This window comes from Oryctolagus cuniculus, chromosome X (assembly GCF_051225735.1).
Source record: "Oryctolagus cuniculus isolate XC-2025 breed Fujian yellow rabbit chromosome X, ASM5122573v1, whole genome shotgun sequence".
Lineage (NCBI taxonomy): Eukaryota > Metazoa > Chordata > Mammalia > Lagomorpha > Leporidae > Oryctolagus > Oryctolagus cuniculus.
The window spans coordinates 91,185,846-91,209,389 of NC_142888.1; the positions used below are offsets into that span (position 1 = coordinate 91,185,846).

General features: G+C 44.9%; 1 protein-coding gene across 38 annotated transcripts in view; it reads left to right on the top strand.

Annotated features, from left to right (window-relative positions):
• Positions 1–21,762: 21,762 nt before the first annotated feature.
• TRMT2B (tRNA methyltransferase 2B) overlaps positions 21,763–23,544 on the top strand; it is a 123,187-nt gene continuing 121,405 nt past the window's right edge. For 21 of the 38 annotated variants that reach the window (XR_016228163.1, XR_011385531.2, XR_011385529.2 and 18 more), the window contains exon 1: positions 21,792–21,925. The gene's annotated coding sequence lies outside the window, so the exon portion shown is untranslated. Of the gene's footprint in view, positions 21,926–23,544 lie in introns of all 38 variants that reach the window. The other 17 variants (XR_016228159.1, XR_016228160.1, XR_011385543.2 and 14 more) reach the window with 3 other exon arrangements.

Sequence of the window (23,544 nt, forward strand, 5' to 3'; positions counted from 1 at the left end):
CCATCCCTTGGTTCACTCCCCAAATAGCCACAATAGTTGAGATTGGGCCAGGCTGAAGCTAAGAACCTGGAACTCTGGGACTGAAACCTGCACTTTGATATGAGATGCTGGCATCCCAACTGGCAGCTTAACATGCTGCCCCACAATGCTGGCCCCAAGACAAGACTGTCTAAAAGACTTGATACACATAATCAAAGTCCTTTCCAGAGAGAAAATTTACCCTCCCAACAGTAGTAAAGTGTGGGCATCACCACATCAGATTGGCATTAAGAATTTCAATGTGTTTTTCACCTTCAATTTCTTTCAATTAAAAGTTTGTCTTTAATTGATAATTAGTGAGTTAGAACATTTTTTCAGGGTCTGGAGTTCTGGCATAGCAGGTGAAGCCACGACCTGCAGTGCCAGCATCCCATATGGGCACTGGTTCAAGTCCCAGCTGTTCCAGATCCAGCTCTCTGATATGGCCTGGGAAAGCAGTAAAAGATGGCCCAAGTCCTTAGGCCCCTGCGCCCACATGGGAGAACTGGAAGAAACTCCAGGGGCCGGTGCCATGGCTCACTTGGTTAATCCTCCACCTGTGGCGCCGGCATCCCATATGGGCACCGGGTTCTAGTCCTGGTTGTTCCTCTTCCAGTCCAGCTCTCTGCTATGGCCCGGGAAGGCAGTGGAGGATGGCCCAAGTGCTTGGGCCCTGCACCCGCATGGAAGACCAGGAGGAAGCACCTGGCTCCTGGCTTCAGCTCGACGCAGCACCGGCCGTAGCGGCCTTTTGGGGGGTGAACCAACAGAGGGAAGACCTTTCTCTCTCACTGTCTGTAACTCTACCTGTCAAAAAATAAATAAAAAACTTAAAAAAAAAAACACTCCAGTCTCCTGGCTTCAAATCAGCACAGCTGCAGCCATTTGAAGCCATCTGGGGAGTGAACCAGCGGATGGGAGACCTCTCTCTCTCTCTCTCTCTCTCTCTGCCTCTGCCTCTCTGTAACTCTGCTTTCAAATAAATAAATAAATCTTTTAATAAAAGGACATTTTCCCATACATTTATCAGTCATATGTGTATCATGTGTTTATTTCCTTTTTCCATTTTTATTTTGAGTATTTGCTGTTTTGGATTGATTTATGAGACCCCTTTATAGCATACTGACATTAATAATTTGTTTTAAATATCTCTTCCTGTTTGTGTTTACCAGTATATTTGAAAGAGTCAAATCTGATAATACTTTTATGAGTTTCCCATTGCTTTTATGCTTGAAAACTCTCCGAGTCCCAAGTACAAATATTTGCTTATACTTTTTTTTTAAGATTTATTTTATTTATTTGAAAGACAGAGTTATGGAGAGAGGTAGAGACAGAAAGAGAGAGATTTTCCATCCGCTGGTTCACTCATAATTGGCTGCAATGGCCGAAGCTGCGCTGATCTGAAGCCAGGATCCAAGAGCTTCCTCAGGGTCTCCCACGTGAGTGCAGGGGCCCAAGGACTTGGGCCATCTTCTACTGCTTTCCCAGGCCATAGCAGAGAGCTGGATCAGAAGTGGAGCAGCCAGGACTAGAACCAGCGCCTATATGGGATGCTGGCGCTTCAGGCCAGGGCTTTAACCCGCTGCGCCACAGTGCCGGCCCCGCCTATACTTTCATAAGGCAACTTCATGCTTTCTTTTTTCACGTTTAATATTGTTGATTAATTCTATCTGCATTGGCTGTGACACTTCCTTTATTGTATATCAGGTTCCAATCCTTTTACTAGGCCAGTTCCAAAGCTTTTTGTTCTGTTCCATTTATTCGCTTGTTGATTCTTATAACAGTACTACAATGTTTTATACTCATATATTAGAATTTACATATACATTTCAATATCCTATAAGCCAACTTTCCCACCATTATTATTCTTTTCCAAGAATTCCCTTGCCATTCTACTCTATTTATTCTTTTTGATGAACTTTAGAATCACTTGCTAGCAGCACCTGGAGTCAGGAGGCAGAGCTGGGCATCAAACCCAAGCACTTGGATGTGACTTTTGGTGTCCCAAGCAGTATCTTAATTGCTTAATCAAACATCCACCCCTTTTGCCCACTTTCAAATAGGATATTTGTTTTTCTGTTATTAAGTAGTTTGAAGTCCTTGTGTATTTTGGATATTAACCTCTTATCTGAAGTGTTATTTGCAAATATTTCTCTCAGTCTGTGGATTATCTCTTCCCTTTATTGTTTTCTTTGCCCTACAGACTTTTTTTGCACAAAAATATTTATTTGGGGCTGGTGCTGTGGCGAAGCAGGTAAAACTGCTGCCTGCAATGCCAGCATCCTATATGGGCACCAGTTTGAGTCCTGGCTGTTCCACTTCTGATCCAGCTCTCTGCTATGGCCTGGGAAAGCAGTAAAAGATGGCCCAAGTGCTTGGGCCCCTGCACCTGCGTGGGAGACCTGGAAGAAGTTCCTGGCTCCTGGCTTTGGATTAGTCCAGCTCCAGCCATTGCAGCCATTGGGGGAGTGAAGCAGCAGATGGAAGATCTCTCTTTCTCTGCCTCTGCCTCTCTGTAACTCTGCCTTTTAAATAAATAAATACATAAATAAATAAATAATTTTTTTTATTTGTTTGAAAGACAGAGAAAGAGAGAGAGAGAGGGATCAATCTTCCATCTGCTGGTTCACTCCCCAAATGGCCACAACAGCTGAGGCTGGGCCACATCAAAGCCAGGAGCCAGGACCTCCATCCAGTCTCTCATGTGGGTGGCAGGGGTCCAAGTATTTGGGCCATCTTCTGCTGCTTTCCTAGGCACATTATCAGGGAGCTGGATCAGAAGCAGAGGCAGGACTTGAATCAGCACTCCAATATGGGATGCCAGAATTGCAGGTGGTGCTTTAACATGCTGCACCACAATGTCGACCCCTCTACAAAAGTTTTTTTTGGTTTAATGCAGTCCTATTTGTCTATTTTAGCTTTTGTTGCCCGTGCTTTTGAGATCATAGCAAAAATTCATTGTCCACACCAATGTCAAGAGGCTTGCTGCCTATGTCTTCTTCCATTAGTTTTTAAGTTTCCAGCCATATGCTTAGCTCTTTAACCCATTTTTAGTTGATTCTTGTTTAAGGGGCAAGATAATGGTCTGTTTGCATTCTTCTGTATGTAGATATCCCAGTTTCCCCAGCATCATCCTTTGAAGCGACTGTTCTTTCCCCGCTGTGTTTTCTTGGCACCTTTATCAAAAATCAACTGACCTTGTGTGTGTGTGTGTTTATTTCTGGGCTCTTTATCCTATTCCATTGGTCAATGTGTCTGTTTTTATGCATGCACCATGCTATTTTGATTACTCTAGATTTATATTATATTTTGAAATCCAGTAATGTGATGCCTCTGAATTTTTTCTTTGTTCTTGTTGTTAAGATTATTTTGGCAACTCAGGGTCTTTCATGATTACATATGAATTTTAGAGTTTTTTTTCTATTTTTATGAAGAATAACATTGGAATTTTGATAGGGATTACCTTGAATCTGTAACTCAATTTGGGTAGTATGGACTAAATGTCCTTGTTTCTTTCTTACTTTTTTTTTTGCATATAATGCCTGTTCATTTTTAAAGGGTTATCCCTAGATATTTTATACTATTTTTTGTTATCAGTAATGTATTTTGGGGCCAATACTGTGGCATAGTGGATAAAGCCACAGCTTGCAATGCCAGTATCCCATATGGGCACCAGTTTGAGACCTGACTGCTCCTCTTCCCATGCAGCTCTCTGCTATGGCCTGGGAAAGCAGTAGAAGATGACTCAAGTCCTTGGGCCCCTGCACCCACGTGGGAGACCCTGAGGAAGCTCCTGGCTCCTGGCTTCAGATCGGCGCAGCTCTGACCGTTGCAGCTATCTGGGAGTGAACCAACGGATGGAAGCTCGCTCTCTCGCTCTCTCTCTCTCTCTGCCTCTGCCTTTCTGTAACTCTGACTTTCAAATAAATAAATAAATCTTTAAAAAATACTAATGTATTTCCCCCACTATATGTTCTAACTTATAGAAAAAAACCTGTTGATTGCTATTGCTATTCAGTCACTTTTCTGAGCTCTTTTCTGAACTCTCCTTACATTTATGAAGGTTCAATTGATTCCACTGGGTGTTCTCTGGATACACATCCAAACCAACTGCAAATAATGATTATTTTTGTCTCCCTTCTGATAACTATAGCTTATTTCTTTTTCACATCTTAGTGTATTTTCTACAGGCCAGCTCTTAACATTTGGCTGGCCTGGGACAAGAGTGCAAATGGAGGACCACATGTCAAGGAACTATGAATCCAGAGCACAAAGAGAAGCGAGAAAGCCCAGGCTGGTTCCTACTGGGAAGCAATCCTTGTTATGGAAGAGTCTATTGTCACTGACAGAGGAAGGATTTGACAGGTTAATTTGACTTTTCTCTTACTAAGCACTTCTGCTGCTCAAATTCTCCCTGCAGTCTCAAGCAGTGTCTGACATCAATGGCAGCATAGCTCATAAACCTTCATGGCATTTGGATGCATTTGCCTTTGGTTTCAAGTGCATGCGGCAAGAGAAAGAAAGTATTCCCCTTAAATTTGAATGATGTTCATCATGACAGTGGAGTTTATGTGTTGTGGGTTTATGTGTTTTGTTTATGTGTTGTGGGTTTATGTGTTGTGCTATGTCAACACTGTGCACTGGATACCAAGGGACACAAGTGTCCGTGCTTCTTTAATAAATTTAATTTTGAGTATTTATAATAAATCACCTTAAAGGATGAGCCCTAGGGCAGAAACCCCTTTTGTCCAGTTCTAAGGATGGTACTATCAATGGCAGCAGCCTCACTTTGTCCTTCACTCCGTGAGTCTGCTTTTAGTTAACAGAAATTTATTGCAGGCTTACCATGTGTCAAGTGCCACTCTAAGTGTTTTACATGTTATCTCATTCATTCCTTACAGCATCCTTAAACAATAAGAACTATTATAGTTATATTTTTTAAAGATTATTTTATTTAATTGAAACTCAGAGTTACAGAGAGGGGAAGAGATCTTCCATCTATTGGTTCACTCCCTAAATAGCTGCAAAGGCCAAGGCTGGGCCAGGCCAAAGCCAGGAGTGAGGAAGTCCATCTGAGTCTCCCATGTGGATGGCAGGGATGCAAGCAGTCAAGCCCCTTTCCACTGCTTTCCTTGGCACATTAGCACGGAGCTGGATGAGTGCAACAGCTGAGACTTGAACTGGTATTCATATAAGATGCCAGAGTCACAGGCAGTGGCTCAACCCACTATGCCACAACCAGTTATTGGCTTTTGACTGATTGAGTAACTTGCTCAAAGTCACGTACCTCTGTGTTTTTGAACTAGGATTTGAAAGCAGTTTGGTCTGAAACCAAAAGTCCATTTATTAACCACTCATTTTCATTTCATCAGTTGTCGTAATGTTGAGCATTGGTTTGAGACGAAAATTCTTTATTTTTATTTGGCTCTGGAGGTCAAATAGAACACTGGACTTTTTACTTCAACCTGAAACTGAGCTGCAGTCTGCTACCTGGTTCCCACAAAGAGGCAACCCTCTGTGCTGTATTTCAGAGCCTGAGGAATTCTGCTCTGTTCCATTTTGTTCCTTATATACTAATGCTTGCACTTTTATAGATTTTTGTTTTTACTATACAGGTCTCTGGGTGGTGACTGCACTAAGGGTCATAAACTTACACATCTGTAGGAGATGAAGAATTGATATAAATGTGTAAAGCCAGTGAGGCATTAGGGAATGGATAACTAAGTTTTTTGGGTTGTCATCTCCGAATACTCTGGAAATTCTGGGGAGACCACCAGTTAGAGCACAGACCATTGTGAACTCTTCCTATGGTTCCCCAAGTGTGGTCTGAGAACCCCAAGTGGTCTGCTGTTTTTTCCAAGTTCTTCATGAACTGGTCTCTTAGAGTATCAGTGTCGCATTATCTCCAGTTTGCTTTTACTCAGTGTTGTATCCAAAGCAGCATCATTTTCCCTATTTGTTATGAGAGAGGTTCATTGTGACATGTACTAAGCAGATGTTCCAGAGCCTTTTGCCATGTCGCAGTGGTCCCAGTCGAATGACCAAGAAATCCATCGCAGAGTGGGTGCAACACTGACACTTCTCGTAGGTCTTGGACTCATAACCTGCTCTGTAGGCTGAAAGAAGATGCCTTAATTTTATCACTCGCTACCATCTAGGGAGTGATCACTCTGTGTTAGGCATCGTAAGATAATAGTTCATTGCAAAACCAACCCGTTTGGGCCTCATAATAGCCTGTGAGACAAGTCTAGTGGGCTTTGTTAATTATACTCATTTTTATAGATGGGGAAATTGAGACTCCAAAAGGTAAGGTCATTTGTCCAATGTCAACTTCTCATAAGTAGCAGAATTAGAAATATAGTCTGTACAACAGCAGATCCTATTTTCTTGATCAAAATTGTTTTTTAATTTTGGCTGACATTAGCATCACCTGGAAATTTGTTTTTAATGCATATTTCTGGGCCCCTCATACAGATTCTGATTTGATAGTTTTGGGCGTGGGGTCTCTGGCACTGGTGTTTACGAAAAGCTTCCTAAGTGATTTCCAACCAGCAGCCACACTAGTGAGCACCGCTCTATGCCTCGTTGCCTAAAAACTCAGTGACCTCAGCTGGATCTCAGGGAAACACAAGGCACAAGGTGGAAAAATTGAAGTGAAAAGACAAACAAGGTTCTGGTAGAGTGAGTGTTATGTTCGACCTGCACTGCTCTCTGTCTACTGTAGGCAATATCTGTTCTTTATAAGGTAGGTGTGAACAGCAGCTCTGGGGAGAACTCGCTCGGTAATGGCTCTTTCCTCAGCTTCAGAGGATAGTGCTAATCGAGACCCTCCACAGGATCAGGCTGAACGTGTCGCTTATATCAAAACCCAAACTGACAGGTAGCTATATGTGGCACATCCTGCTCTTCGATGTTAACTCTTTGGCTTACTTCCAAAAGAGAACTCAGACCATACTGTATATGTATCAGCTTTTGGTAGCAGTCAGAAGCAGCTTAGAAACCGAGCCTAACCCAAAATCTGTCTGGCTCCTAACAGAATCCTTGTGTTCCATGAGCACAGACCATGCAATGTGTTCTCCCCCAGCATGGCCTTTCCAGCCAGTGATCAGGTCTTCCTGGAAAGACAGAGACAGATCAGGGCAGCCCCTAGGATTCCTGAGCATGGAGCCCTGAGCACATCGCCAGCCCTGTTGTGCACAAGTTTCTTCCTAGCTTCGTTACAGCCCTAGACTCTCTGCCCCTGGTAGGAGGCACTGGAGTATAAAGTAGAGGTCTTGGAGTGTGACCCTTGGCCCAGCAACATCAGCATCATCTGGGAACTTGTTAGAAATGCAAAATCTTGGGGCTGGCACTGTGGCCCAGTGGGTTAAAGCCCCAGCCTGCAGCGCTGGCATCCCAGTTCAAGTCCCGGCTGCTCCACTTCTGAACCAGCTCTCTGCTATGGCCTGGGAAAGCAGTGGAAGATGGCCCAAGTCCTTGGGCCCCTGCACCCATGTGGGAGACCCAGAAGAAGCTCCTGGCTCCTGGCTTTGGATCAGCTCACCTCTGGCCATTGCGGTCATCTGGGGAGTGAACCAGTGAAATGGAAGATCTCTCTCTCTGGCCCTACTTCTCTTGTAACTCCTCTGTATTTCAAATAAATAAAATAATTATTTCAAAAAATAAAAAAGAAATGAAAAAATTTCAGGCCTACTGACTTTTATTATTATTATTATTATATTTTTATATATTATAATATATTATATTATTATATTATATTTATTATTATTATTATAGGCCCAGGAAAGTGTATTCTAACAAACCCTCCAGGGGCTGGCGCTGTGGCATAGTAGGTTAAGCCTTCACCTGCAGTGCCGGCATCCCATATGGAGCCAGTTCAAGTCCCAGCTGCTCCACTTTCGATGCAGCTCTCTGCTATTACCTGGGAGAACAGTGGAAGGTGGCCCAAAGGTTTGGGTCCCTACACCCACGTGGGAGACACAGAAGAAACTCCTGGCTCCTGGCTTCGACCCAGTCCCAGCTGATGGGGCCATTTGGGTAGTGAACCAGCAGACAATCTCTCTCTCTCTCTCTCTCTCTCCCTCCCTCCCTCCCTCCCTCCCTTTCAACCTTTCAAATAAATACATAAATGAATCTTTTTAAAAAAAACCTTCAAGATAATTCTGATGCACACTAAAGCTTAGGGATCAAGCTTTATTTCTTTTTAAGATTTATTTATTTATTACAAAGTCAGAGTTAGAGAGAGAGAGAGAGAGAGAAAGTCTTCCATTCGATGGTTCACTCCCCAACTGGCTGCAACAGCCACAGCTGCACCAATCCAAAGCCAGGATTCAGGAGCTTCTTCAAGTCCCTTACGTGGGTGCAGGAGTCCAAGGATTTAGGCCATCTTCTACTGCCATCCCTGGCCATAGCAGAGAGCTAGATTGGAAGTGGAGCAGCTGGGTCTCAAACCAGCGCCCATATGGGATACCTGTGCTTCAGGCCTGGGTGTTAACCCGCTGTGCCAGAGCACTGACCCCAGGGTTCAAACTTCAAAAGATTAAAAGTGGAGACAGGGGCATCAGACGGCTGAATTCAGGTTCCCTTTCCATCACTCATTGTGTGACCCTCGGCCAGTCATTTATCCCTAAGTCTCAGCTACCTCATCTAGAAGATACAACTACTGATTTTCTCATCTGTAAAATAGATACCTACATGGAATCACTTAGCACAGTGTGAGACACAAAGTAGAGAAACAATAAATCTTATAACTTACAATAATCATTACGGGGCCAGCACTGTGGCATAGTAGGTGGGTAAAGCTGCCTGCAGTGCTGGCATATATGGGTGCCGGTTCCAGTCCCAGCTGCTCCATTTCCGATCCAGCTCTCTGCTATGGCCTGGGAAAGCAATGGAAGATGGCCCAAGTCCTTGGGTCCCTGCACACAGTGGGAGACCCGAAAGAAGCTCCTGGCTCCTGGCTTTGGATCGGCGCAGCTCCGGCTGTTGTGGTCAGTTGGGGAGTGAATCAGAAGATGGAAGACCTCTCTCTCTCTCTCTCTGCCTCTCCTTCTCTTTGTGTAACTCTGTCTTTCAAATAAATAAATAAAAATAAATCAAAAAAATACTACTTTAGGGGCTGGCGCTGTGGCGCAGTGGGTTAACGCCTTGGCCTGAAGCGCTGGCAGCCCATATGGATGCTGGTTTGAGTCCCGGCTGCTCCTCTTCTGATCCAGCTCTCTGCTATGGCCTGGGAATGCGGTAGAAGATGGCCCCAGTCCTTGGACCCCTGCACCCACGTGGGAGACCTGGAGGAAGCTCCTGCCTCCTGGCTTTGGATTGGCGTAGCTCTGGCTATTGCGGCCAGTTAGGGCATGAACCATTGGATGGAAGACTTTCTCTCTCTCTCTCTCTCTCTCTCTGCCTCTCCTCTCTCTGTGTAACTCTGACTTTCAAGGAAATAAATAAATCTTTAAAAATATTACTTTAAAAAATAATCATTACGCTGGCGCCGCGGCTCAGTAGGCTAATCCTCCACCTTGCGGCGCCGGCACACCGGGTTCTAGTCCCGGTTGGGGCAGCGGATTCTGTCCCGGTTGCCCCTCTTCCAGGCCAGCTCTCTGCTGTGGCCAGGGAGTGCAGTGGAGGATGGCCCAAGTCCTTGGGCCCTGCACCCCATGGGAGACCAGAAGAAGCACCTGGCTCCTGCCTGCGGATAGGCGCGGTGCGCCAGCCGCAGCGTGCCAGCCATGGCGGCCATTGGAGGGTGAACCAACGGCAAAAGGAAGACCTTTCTCTCTGTCTCTCTCTCTCTCACTGTCCACTCTGCCTGTAAAAAAAAATCATTATAAGTGTTGTTCTGGATAAAATTACTTTCATTTGCAACTTTATTTCCTCTGGAAAAAGTCCAAATAGCACATTAAAAAAAAGATTCATTTATTTGAAAGGCAGAGTTACAGGGAGAAAGAGAGATGGGAGGGAGAGAGAATTTTCCATCTGCTGGTTTATTCCCTAAATGCCCAGAACAGCCAGGGCTGGTCCAGGCTGAAGCCAAGAGCCAGGAGAGGATAGCAGTCATGGCCTCTGGGTGGTTGTAGAATTTGTTCTCATGGTGCTGAGCTCCAGGTATGAGGCTGAGGTTTGTTGTTCTGAGAGTGTTCCAGTGTGGAGTAGAACATGAGATAGATATCCCTACATTATTTCCCTTCACCTAGCTCTGAGGGATGAACCATCAGTGCTAGAATGCTATTAACAATGAATTGCAAATTGCAGCAGTATAAAAAGCAAAGGGTTGAGACCTTCTTAAGTGAGCAAATGAGTGTTAGCACCAGCCATGTAAATGCAAGGTAGTAAATATCTGTGTTGCCCTAGAAACCAGAAGTATAAAGGTATCTAGGTAGTTTGGTGACAGTTTCCAGGGTAATTCTTCCCACATACAACAAAACAGCACTCATATTTTGTTAACCCTTTCTGTACTTGCCCCCTGGACCTTAACTCTAGATTCCATTATCTCCTTTCTCTCACAAAAAACTCTTCTCTGACTTTATTTCTTTAAGTGACAGTGCCATTCTTCTAAGTACCACCATCAAAAATCACATACTCATCAGTGAACTGAAGGGTCCCCAAACAGTGTGTACCTCCAAACTGAAGGGATACAGTTTAGGAAAAAAATGGACACATAAATCAGGAAATGATAGACTCTTCAATTGAACATTTTTTAAAAAGAAGGCTCATAGTGGATGAAACTAGCCATCTATGACTCTCCCCAGAAGTGACTTAGTAAGTATAATTTGTGTTTATAGTGCAGATGAGATTAAGATGCTTCCCAATATCTCACCTGGGAGCTACCAACCCAGAATGTAATTCATGTAAGATGAGCTGTTACCTTGGCAACTGTGCCATGTAATGAGGATAGGAGACAGGTAATATTGTAATGACAGAAGATTCTGGTAACTAGTTAGAGATGATGGAGAAAAAAACATTGGAGAGTTGGTGTTTATGCGTCACTTTTTAAGTAACAGGAACGCTGATCTGGTAGCCCTGTTATAAATAACCCAGCCAATGAGCTCCCTCAAAACCATTCAGTTCCTTTTGTTCAAATTTTGAGTGACATTCTGATTGCTAGTTTGGTTTTCCAGGTATATTAATAGCTGGTAGGTATGACAGCAGATAGTAGATAAGAATATTCCTATTACTACAAACTTATTCCACTCGCTGGTATTGGGCTTGTGAGACATTCTCCTACAGATCTGCCTAGTTACTCTCTCAGGTCTGATCCCTTCCGTGTGCAGTGACAAAAATGAGTTCTCACTTTCAGAATCTGAACTACGGGGCCTTCACCAAGATCTATCCATTCATTTATTTTCTTTGAGATTTCACTTTTTCCCCTTATCAACATAATACATATCTATTGTAGAAAAATTGGGAGGCACAGAAATGGGGGAAAAGCCAGCAAAGGAATCCTCCCCAAGTCTGCCATCCTGGGGCAATCACTATAAACATCCAGTCTTCATTCTACTGCATTTTTTCACACGTTTAAGATTATACTGAGTGTACACATTTTTATTTTGCCCTTTCCACTTAAGGTTGCCTTTGACACATTTTTTTAAAGAATTATTTATTTATTCGAAAGGTAGAGTGACAGAGAGGAAGAGACAGAGAATGACCTTCCTTCTGCTGGTTCACTCTTCAAATACCCTCAACAGCCAGGGTCCCAGCAGGCCGAAGCCAGGACCCAGATGGTTTGCAGGGGCCCAAGGACTTGGGCCATCCTCCATTGCCTTCCTAGGAGCATTAGCAGGGGGCTGGATTGGAAACAGAGCAGCCGGGACTACAACCGGAGCTCCGATGTGGGCTGGCAACATTGTTGCAGTTCTGGTGTCCCCGTTCCAGGTGCAGTGGCAGGGGGAATCTGCAGCTCCAGTTGCTTGGGTCTGTGTCTCATCCTGGACAGATGTGGCAGATTCTTCTTTCCGCTGGATCCTTCAGGAACAACACAGCTCCTGTGCTGCAGCTCTCTGTGTTCCGGCCTCTTGTTGGATCACAGCTTCTCTTCTCTACTTGGATCATCAGACGGTGTCACAGTCTTCTGGGTTACAGCTTCTCTTCTCTGCTGGGTTCTTTGTCTTGAGAGCATGAAGAGTAAGGCACCCGGATAAGGAAAGAGTGAGGAAAGCAAAGGACATTTACGCAAAGCAAAGAAAGCTCTCTGGCAGCCAGGAGGGCCTGCCCTGCCCCTACAAGCTGCCTGACCTGAGCTGCTGCTCAAGACTGCCTGGTTTGGACTTTTATGCATTATTAAAGAGGAAGTTTCACCTGATTGACTGAGGTATATGCTAATGAGGTATCCCACGTGAACCAATCAGGGGACTGACATCGGAGTAGGCTGTTTTGCACAGAAGTTCATATAGTGCTTACTCAGGTCCCTTTGACAGATACAACATCTGAAGATTATATTATATATGCTTCTCCCTTGTCCCCTTCCCTCAGGGCTCCTGGAGGGTTACCTGGTGTATATTGTTTCCTTTCCTCGACAGGGGCCCTGGAGTCCTTAACAGTGTTACAAGCAGCAATTTAACCCACTGTGTCACAAGGTCAGCCCTTCGACGTATATTTCTATGTTATAAACTTTTCAAAGACACGATTTATTTATTTATTTGAAAGTCAGAGTTGCACAGAGAGAGAAGGAGAGGCAGAGAGAGAGAGACGTCTTCCATCCGCTGGTTCACTCCCCAGTTGGCCGCAACAGCCACAGCTGCACCGATATGAAGCCAGGAGCCAGGAGCTTCCTTCTGGTCTCCCAGGTGGGTGCAGGGGCTCAAGGACTTGGGTCATCTTCTACTGCTTTCCCAGGCCATAGCAGAGAGCTGGATCAGACGTGGAGCAGCTTGGACTTGAACCGGCGCCCATATGGGATGCCAGCACTCTAGTTGGTGGCTTTACCCGCTATACCACAGCGCCGGTCCCAAAGAGACACAATTTTAAGTAAATTTCTTTGAAATATAACAAACATACCTGAAAGTGCACATCTCAAAAGAGTACAGCTCAATACATCTCCATACATTTTCACAAAATAGATATACCTATATAAATAGCACTCACATGAAAAAATGGAATATCACTAGCACTCCCAGAAGCGTCTTTGGGCCCCCTGCCAACCACTACCCCAACCTAAACATAAAGCTATAGTAGCTTCTTTTCAAAACAGATTTATTTATTTATTTGAAAGGTAGAGGGAGTGAGCCAGAGAGCGATTTTCATCCTCTGGTTCACTCCTCAAATGGCAGGGAGCTTGGCCAGGCTGAAGCTGGGATCCTAGAACTCCATCCAGGTGGCAGGGACCCAACACTTGGGCCAACTTCTGTTGCCTTCCCAGGTGCATTAGCAGGGAGCTGGAACAGAGTGGAGCAGCTGGGACTGGAACTGGCACTCATATGGGATACTGGTGTCACAAGCAGTGGCTTAACATGCTGTGCCACAAGGCCAGCCCCTATATTGACTTCTAACACCATATCATGAATGTAACTTTTAGTGGCTCTGCATCCAGCTATAGAGAAACCATATTTTATGTAACTATTCTACATTTTTTAAAAAATATTTATTTATTTGAAAGTCAGAGTTACAGAGAGAGAGAGAGTCTTCCATCCAATGGTTCACTCCCCAATTGGCCCGAGCTGTGCCAATCCGAAGCCAGGAGCCAGGAGCTTCTTCCGGGTCTCCCACGTGGGTGCAGGGGCCCAAGGACTTGGGCCATCTTCCACTGCTTTCCCAGGCCATAGCAGAGAGCTGGATTGGAAGAGGAGCAGCCAGGCACCCATATGGGATGCCCGTGCTTCAGGCCAGGGCGTAAACCCGCTGCACCACAGCGCTGGCCCCTCCACTTTTTTTTTTTTTTAACTTGACTCAGTTGTTTAATTTGTCAGTTTCCTCACTCTGACATAAAGTCCGGGAAGGCAAGGATTTCTGTTTGGTTCACTGAGTAATCCCCAGAGCAGGTAATCCCCAGACCTTGCAGGTCTCAGTGAAAGTTCTTTGAATGAATGAATGAATGAATGAACTCAGAAGAAAACAACTCAGAGATGGTAACAAGCAACACCCTCCCTTGGGCCACTAATATGGCAAGGAAACTAGAACCAATAAAAGTGTTGCATACACAAGATGATGTCAATGGTCATGGTAAGAATAATGAGGAAAAAGTGACCCCAATCTCTGTTTATTAATTAACTACTCTCCATAAGAATCCCCACCCTTTTTAACTGGTACAGACTTGAAGATGGTGCTGTGGCGTAGCCAGTAAAGCCACTGCCTGCAGTGCCAGCATATGGGAGCCAGTTCGAGTCCTGGCTGCTCCACTTCCTATGCAGCTCTCTGCTATGGCCTGGCAAAGCAGTAGAAGGTAGCCCAAGTCTTTGGGCCCCTGCACCCACCACATGGAAGACCCAGAGGAAGCTCCTGGCTTTGGATCTGCCCAGTTCCGGCCATTGCGACCATTTGGGGAGTGAACCAGCAGATGGAAGAGCTCTCTCTGCCTCTGACTCTCTGTAACTCTGCCTTTCAAATAAATAAATAAACCTTTTTTTAAAAAAAAAAAAAAGAAATGGGTTTAATAATAATAATAAAAAAACCTGGTACAGACTTTATAACAAATGCTCCCATGTTGTGAGGGCTCTATGTGAGATGTTGTAGTAAATGCAGCAAAGTTTTAACTGATTCATTTTTCATAAGGACCAACTCCCAAAATGCCAAGCCTGCTCCCAACTCAGGGCTCTGCACCTACCTTCCGTCTTTCTGGAAGGTTCTTTCTCTCCCTTATCCATGGGACTTGCTGCTTCCCATCCCTCAGCATCCACCAACCAATGCTGCTTTCTCATTCTACTGGAGTTTTGGTAAAATGTATCAGCTGATGGCATATTTTATCATTTGTTTGACTCCCCTACTAAAATGTAAGGTTCATGGGATAGGCCTTTTGTCTGTCTTAGAACAGTGCCTGGGGCCGGCGCCGCGGCTCACTAGGCTAATATCCTCCGCCTAGCGGCGCCGGCACACCGGGTTCTAGTCCCGGTTGGGGCAGCGGATTCTGTCCCTGTTGCCCCTCTTCCAGGCCAGCTCTCTGCTGTGGCCAGGGAGTGCAGTGGAGGATGGCCCAGGTGCTTGGGCCTTGCACCCCATGGGAGACCAGGAAAAGCACCTGGCTCCTGGCTCCTGCCATCGGATCAGCGCGGTGCGCAGGTCACAGCGCGCCGGCCACGGCGGCCATTGGAGGGTGAACCAACGGCAAAAGGAAGACCTTTCTCTCTCTCTCTCTCTCTCTCACTGTCCACTCTGCCTGTCAAAAAAAAAAAAAAAAAAAAAAAAAAAGAACAGTGCCTGGAATACAACAGGTGCTCAATAAGTGTGACACTTAGGTATTGTGATGCTCATTTTATGAAGGAGGCACACAGAGATTAAGTCACTGTGTTGCACACATGGCCAGTGGCAAAGGCGAGATCTTAGTACACGCCCAGTAAGAGCGATTATTAGAACTACTAACCGCTTACTCTGTGACGGTCTTTGAGCTAAGTGCTTTAGTCTGAGTCATCATCCCCCTCAATTCCTGGGCAAACCTGCACTGTAGCGCCCAGTGTCGTGCAGAGCAGGAAACCGAGTCAGCCCAAGGCAGAACTCCCACGGCTGACATGCTCTGCTCTCTGCAGGCTTCCTGAGGCCTTGACCCGGGCCTTTGTCTGAGTAGGCGTCTCTCATCTCAGACTCTGAGCTCATCCAATGGGGTGGGGTCGGAGTCGGGATCGGGATCCCACAGGTCTGCCACCACCTCAGGGTGCGGAAACTCCAAGAGCCTGTTCTTTACTTTTCTAATGCTGCACCTTGAAGATACTTTAGAAAACAAACCAAAAACTACAGGGGCGGCCTTGTGGCTTAGCAGCTTCAGCAGCTGCTTTGCTTGTGAGGTGGGCATCCCAATAGGAACTCAAGTTCAAGCTCCACCTGTGATCCAGTTCCCTGCTAATGGCTTGGGAAAGCAGAGGAAGATGGTTCAAGTGCTTGAGCCCCTGCACCCACAGACCTAGAAGAAGCTCTTGGCTCCTGCCTTCAGACTGGGCCAGCCCTGGCCTTTGTGTCCATTTGATCCAGCGGATGGAAGATTCATTCTCTGTCTCTGTCTCTGTCTCTCTGCCTTTCAAATAAGTAACTCTTTTAATAAAAACCATGAGAGTCTTTGGAAATGTATCTTCATCCACATCTCTATTTACTTAGAATAGAGTTCTCAAGGTGGAATTTCTGGGAGGAATGTTATAAGATTGTTAAAGGCTATGGACTCTAATTGCATTCTAGGAAAGTTCTACAATTTGCAATCCTCATGGCAGTGTATGAGTTTCTGCCTCACTGCTCCTGGTGTCCTTTGAGGAATATCAGTTCATTTTCAATACTCACCAATTTGACAGGTTAAATATTATGTAGTTGATATACTTTGGATGTTCAATTTTATTAGTGAAGTAGAACCGGGCACTTTATTGAGCAATTGTATCTCTTTTAATGTGAGTTATCTCTCCATAACTTTGTTTCTGTCAGAGTCATGGCGTTCTTATAAGTTTATATGAGCTCCTTATATAATAAAATACGTGCATACATTTTCCATTTGTTGTCTTGATTTAATTTTGTCAATTATATTTTTGTCATATTAAAGTTCTTTTAAAAAATATTTATTTTAAAGGGAGAGCAGCAGAGAGGGAGAAAGAGATTGTGAGAGACACAGAGAGAGACAGAGAGAGAGAGGGAGAGAGAGAGATCTTCCATCTGCTGGTTTACTCCTCAAACGCCAGCAACAGTCAGATGTAGGACAGCTTGAAGCCAGCAGCCAGTAATTCCATCCGGGTTTCCCACGTGGATGGCAAAAGCCCAAATACTTGAGGCATCAGCTGATGCCTTACCAGTTGCATTAGCAGGAAGCTGGACTGGAAGCAGAGAAGCCAGGACTTGCACTTGTACTCTGATATGGGATGCAATGGTTTAATCCTCTGAGCCACAGATCCTGCCCCATATAGAAGTTTTAAGGTTTATATAGTAAAATCTGCACCCTTGATTGTTTTATTCTATTGCTTTTAAATTTAGAAAGTTCTATGCATCCATTTTTCAGGTGTGTAATCATCTGTATTTTGTTAACGAGCTGATTTGTTTGCGCTTCACTGAACTCATCTGGAATTTCAGGGTGCATGATAGTGGGGCTCCAGTGTTAACTGGCATCACCTAGAATGCTTGTTACGAACCCAGATTCCCAAACCCCTCTCCCTTGAGATTTTGACTCAGCTCTTGCAGGGTGGGATGCGAGAATCCACATTTATTACACCCACCCGGGCTATGGTTATGTTATGTTGCAGATGGGCCCTGACCGTATTTTGAGAAATTCTTGCAGTCTACAGCATAGTCTGTCTCAGTACAGACACTTCTCACCCCCATCTGAATGACTGCAGCATGTCGCCCTCAACATCCAGGTGCCTATACTGTAAAATCCATCCTACACACAGCTGCTGGAGTTCTCTCACAGAAACATCTTCACGAACATCTGTTCCTCATCTTCTGGGACCTATCTATCTAAACCACGAGATGGCCAATGGCACTGGCTTCACTCTCCCACCTGGCCACGCCAGCCTCTTCACAGGCCCTGTGCCCATATCACTCATTTTCTGTTTGCCAGCTGCAGCACTCACCTCCTCTCAGATTATGCATATCCTGTGCAATCAACGCACTTCTCACGTTCTCCTTCTTCCCTACCTACCAAGATGATAGCTGCTCTCCTAGAACTGGTGGGTATTCTCACAATGTGAGTCTCATCTTCCCACCAAGTCACATATGCTTCCAGGCTATGGTCTGTGCAGTCATCCCTCCTAGCTTCTAGCACAGTCCTAGGTGCGAGGAATGAGCACTGGAGAATCTCTTTAATGGACCCACACCAGCCCTAATTTGCCAAAGATTTGTAATACATGTTATTTCTGAGAGCGAATGCTCTAGCCTCCCCCATAGCTTTTCTTTGCACCAAAGGGAGAATGGTTGACAAATTTCTAGAGGTTTCACTTTGTTGTGATTTGGCTTGTTGATAACAAAGTTAAGCGAAAGGTTATCTCGGTTCCACCTCTGATTTAATATAACTGCATTGCTTATCACCTACGACACGTCCATTTATTGACTTTTCCGTTGAAGAGTCTAACCTTTTCTATAGTATGGGATATTTCTTTCCCGTCTTACAAATGCAATGATCTCTCTTTGAAAGAAGCACATGCTTTATCAGATTAAATAAATATAAAGGGGTTAATGGCTAAGTAATTATGTTATAGCTTCCTTAATCTTTTTTCTCTCTTTAGCCCTCGGGGTTCTGCCTCCTGGAATGACAGACCTGCTTTAAATGAGTTTGCTTGGATGCTCGGAATGGGTGGAGGTGAAGGTGAAGGTGAGGGAGGAAATGCCCTTTCCATTTCAATAAACAAGGTGGAATTCTGTTTAACTCATCAAATATTTGTTCAGTTCCCACAGGGAACCTGGCTCTGTGCTAGGTCCATCAGAGAATGTGGAGATGGGATTTGAAAAAGGAACAGAAGGGGGGGGGGCGGCGCCATGGCTCACTTGGCTAATCCTCCACCTGCAGCGCCGGCATCCCATATGGGCACCGGGTTCTAGTCCTGACTGCTCCTCTTCCAGTCCAGCTCTTTGCTGTGGCCTGGGAGGGCAGTGGAGGATGGCCCAAGTGCGTGGGCCCTGCACCCGCATGGGAGACCAGGAGGAAGCACCTGGCTCCTGGCTTCAGATCGGCACTGCGCCGGCCGTGGCGGCCATTTGGTGGGTGAACCAACGGAAGGAAGGACCTCTCTCTCTCTCTCTCTCACTGTCTAACTCTATCTGTCAAATAAAAAAAAAAGAAAGGCCTTAGCATGGGGGTTATTATCATTAAAAACAAAAAAGGAACAGAAGGGAAGGAGGAGAAAGGGAGAGGAGAGAAGAAAGGAGTAGAGCTGTCTAGTTACACAAGGGGATGATAAGAGGAGGAGAAAAGACAGCTGAAGGTGCTTTCTCTGACCTCACCTTGCTTGATGGTGCTGTGTGGACCTACATGTCTGAAACAGCGGTTTGAGCCCAGATTTTGCTTAAGAGCCATTAAAGCAGTTCAGATGGTTGCAATTTGAGTTAATTCTAAATTAATTCCCAAGTTTAGAACGGGAAGTAAAAGATCTGTGTTTTAAAAAACAAGGTATATATATATATACACATATATATATACACACACATATATATGTATGTGAGTGTGCATGCATACAGTATATCAAATTATCTTTCAATTGTTATAGCTAACATTTATTGTGTCCTGTTCTAAGCGCTTCACATTAAATTTGTTTAATTTTCATCACAACACTAAGAGGTGGGTACAACTATTATGAATTTTTTCAGATGAGGCAACTGAGGCACTGAGCAGTTAAATAAGTTATTCAAGTGCACACAGCTTGCAAGTGGCAGATGTGGGTTTTGAGTCTTGGTCTGGCTGACCCATTGTTTGCTGTTGGCTGTACTCACTAGGGAGAATGCATTGCCTTGCACATAGTAGGCATGTTATCCTTTTAGTAAATAAATAAATGAAATGTTAACAACATAGTGCTTCCTATTTAAACTCAAATACTATTAAGCATAAAAATTAAATGTCAATTCAAATGGCCAATAGACACGAAAAAATGCTCAGGATCACTAGCTATCAGGGCAATGCAAATCAAAACCACAATGAGGTTTCACCTCATCCCAGTTAGAATGGCTTTCATACAGAAATCAACAAACAACAAACTACTGCAAGGATGTGGGGAAAAAGGTACCGTAGTCCACTGTTGGTGGAAATGTAAACCGGTGCAGCCACTGTGGAAGACAGTGTGAAGATATCTCAGAAACCTGAATATAGACCTACCATATGACCCAGCCATCCCACTCCTGGGAGTTTACCCAAAAGAAGTGAAATAAACATACGAAAGTTATTTGTACCCCCAAGTTTATAGCAGCTCAATTCACAAATAGCTAAGATGGGAATCAACCTAGGTGTCCAACAACTGATGACTGGATAAAGAAATTATGAGAGCCTGTGCTGTGGTGTGGTGGGTGAAGCTGCCTCCTGCAGTGCTGATATCCCATACAGGTGTCAGTTCGAGTCCTGGCTGCACCACTTCTGATCCAGCTCTCTGCTAAGGCCTGAGAAAGCAGTAGAAGATAGATCAAGTCCTTGGGCCCCGGTACCCACATGGGAGACCTGGAAGAAGCTCCAGGCTCCTAGTTTCTGATTGGCCCAGCTCTGGCTGTTGCGGCCATTTGGGGAGTGAATGAGTAGATGGAAGACCTATCTCCCTCTCTCTCTCTGCTTCTGCCTCTCTCTAACTCTGCCTTTCAAATAACTAAGTATATCTTTTAAAAAAAGAAATTATGGTGCATATACACTATGGAATACTACACAGTGGGTAAAAAAAATGAAATCCTTTTTTTTTCTACAAAATGGATGCAACTGGAAACCATACTTAGTGAAATAAGCCAATCCCCAAAAGACAGATATTATTTGTTTTCCTTGATCTGGCGTAACTAAAAGAGTCTCTAAAATGTAATGTATTGAAGTGAAATGGACATTTTGAGACTTGATGATTCTTTACAGCCCTTGTCTCTACCGATGAGGAACAGTGTTTTTTTCTTCATACTATTTGCTAAACTCTTTACTTAGTGTAAGGTTAACCTTATGAGTATAAAGTAAACTGAAAATAGATCTTTGTAAAAATTAAAAAGTGGGAATGGGAAAGGGAGGATGAAGAAGTGTTGGAGCACGGATGGGAGGGAGGGTAGGGTGGGAAGTATCACTATATTTCTAAATCTGTATATAGGAAATACATGAAATTTGTATAACTGAAACAAAATTAAAAAAAAGAAATTTGGAAATCAACAAATTCAGTAAATATTGCAATATATAACAAAATACAGGCATATGAATGTAAAATGGTTATTAATAAAAGCTTACAATAAAATCAAATGTCACTGAATGTAGGTTCATTTTACTGTACATTTTGTTCTATCAAAGCAACAAGATTTTACAGCACACACATGTTCTATTACTCATTTGGCTGGGCTAGTGATCCCCAAAATGAGAGAAATCATCAAATGCTGTCCAAGAGCTGGTGAATGAACTAACATATCAGCTCTCTTTCTGAGTTCTGTAGTTGAAGAAAAAAAAACCATTCTTTCCCCGATGATTTAAGACTTAATTGCTTTGAGTGCAATCCACTTAAGAAACCAGGTTTACGTTGTCTTAATAGCAAAATACTTTTCTGACACAATATAAAAGAGAGAGGGAATGAATGCCTGAAAAACTCTGTGGCCCACAATAAGGCTCACTTTTCCCAAAAAGATGGGCTTCAGGAAAACACCTCGCCCCTCATCTCCCCATTCGTTTTGGATGTGATGCCTGCAACTCCATCTACCATTAGAAAGTCATTCTTTGGGTTGAAAGCCATAAAGTGCAAGCATCTCTGGAGTGGGTAACACTGTTAACTGGAATGCTAATTTCTTGATGTTTTTTCCGAGGTTTATCTACATCCGCCAGTGGGACAGGAAGAAATGAGCAGGCGATGATGGGCAGGGTAGAGGGGAGCAGGGCGAATTTGGAGAACAGGGGTGGCGGACAATAAAGCTCCGGTTGCTTCTGCCGCAGGTCTAGAGAAGGGCCCCAGGAAAGTAGAGGAGGGGGCTGCGGGGGAGGAGTGGAGAGGCCCGGGTCGCGGCCCCGCCCACGCGGGGAGGAGTCTCACGTCCCGCGCCGGGCGTCCCAGGCCCGCGGCGCGCGCTGCAGCGGAGGCGTCCCGCGCACCAGGAAGTGACTCTTACCTCGCTGCAGCTTTGTAAGAGGATTTATTGGTTACCACGGGAGGTAAGGCGAGGGGGTGGGGTGGTAAATAGCCCGGAAAACGCGATTTCACCCTTGCTGTACAGAAAAGTGCTTACTGCACCAAACTGCCGGCAAGGCGGGGAATTGAGAACACTGGCGGCGCTGGGGGACGCGGCCATGTGGTGGCTGCGCAAGGTCACGATCAGCGGAGAGGCCAACGTAACTCCTGGGTCCTCCCCCCCCCCCCCCATTCCCCTGGCCCTGCAGCCTAATCCAGTTCAGTAGCAAGCTTTCCTAGCGTCTCCTCTTTGTTAACTCTTCCTACAGGCACTTTGGGCCGAAGCTGCCCGCAGAAAGGAGGAGGGGGAAGGATCTGAGTGCACGTGGACTGCAGGCGGGCGCCGCAGTTCATGCTGCTGGTTTGGCAAGGAAGGGTGAGCGGAGGGCAAGCAGGACTCTTGTGGGCAGATGACGTTTGGCTCCAGCGGATCCTTGGCCCTGCGCGCACCAGAACTGCCATGTAGCCTCTTGGATTTGGAGCTGCGTCTATCCATGGAAGCCCTGCACAATTACTCTGCCTTCCTATCTGGCTACTCCGGACACCCAGGCTGGAGTGGAGTTGTCACACAAACACACACTGTTTTGTTTCCTTATTTTCCGCCTAAGAAAAACGCCACCAGCGTTTATTAAAACAGGAAAAACTATAAAAGGAAAACAGTGCTTTCTTTAAATAGATGCCCCTGCTAATATTAAGAAACAAACGAAATCACTTTGACTGATATTACTGTGCTACCTTGAAAAATAGATTTCACCACAGAAATTAACTACATAACGATGAAAAACTCTATAGTAGGAATGATGGCTGATGCATGACCCTGGGAAATCCGAGAGTCCTATTTTAGACCACATTTGAAGAAGACTAGCCGGACAAGGACAGTGCTTTGGAGGTGCCACACATGAACCACGGCCCTGGTGGCAGTCACCAGTGAGAGCCCCCCTAACACTGACTCTCATGGGGTTGGGATAGCTGTTTCCACATTCTTCAGCTCTTCTGTCCTTTAGTGAGCTGTCAGATGGGTTAATGGACCTTCATGGTGGTAGGAGTGATAATTTAGGGTGTGAAATGCTTGTCTTTAGCAAGGCCAAAAGTGCCTACCTGACCACTCCTTGGAAGCTTCACAGTTCATTGTGAAAACAAGTTAGCTGTCCCACCCTTCTGGATGGCTTTTTCTTTGTTTTATGAGCTAGCTGCAGGGCATGTAAGATTGCAAATCAGGTCTTTTGATAGATATTTGGTCCCTACCTTGTAATAGAATGTCAAGCTGTTAAGTTTTTTTCTTCCCCAAAATTGGGCATAAAAACCCCACTACCTGCAGCCCCTTTGGGTTTTTCCTCTCTTGCAGCCCCCCTCCCTGCCACTCTGGCTGGAGGTCTGTGACTCTAATAAATCTTGCTTTTAAACCCTCTCTGCTTGTCTGCTTGGAAATTCTTCCATGTGAGACAAAGAACCGGGGTAATTCTTTTCTCTGCCACCATAACACTTTCTATGCTACCCCATTAAAAGAGCCTGATGTTCCCTTCACCTTCCTGCTTCCCTGAAATCTGGGATTCAAGGTCATTGGCCTCCTCAGCCCCACCAGGTCATTCTTTCATCTTTTTTT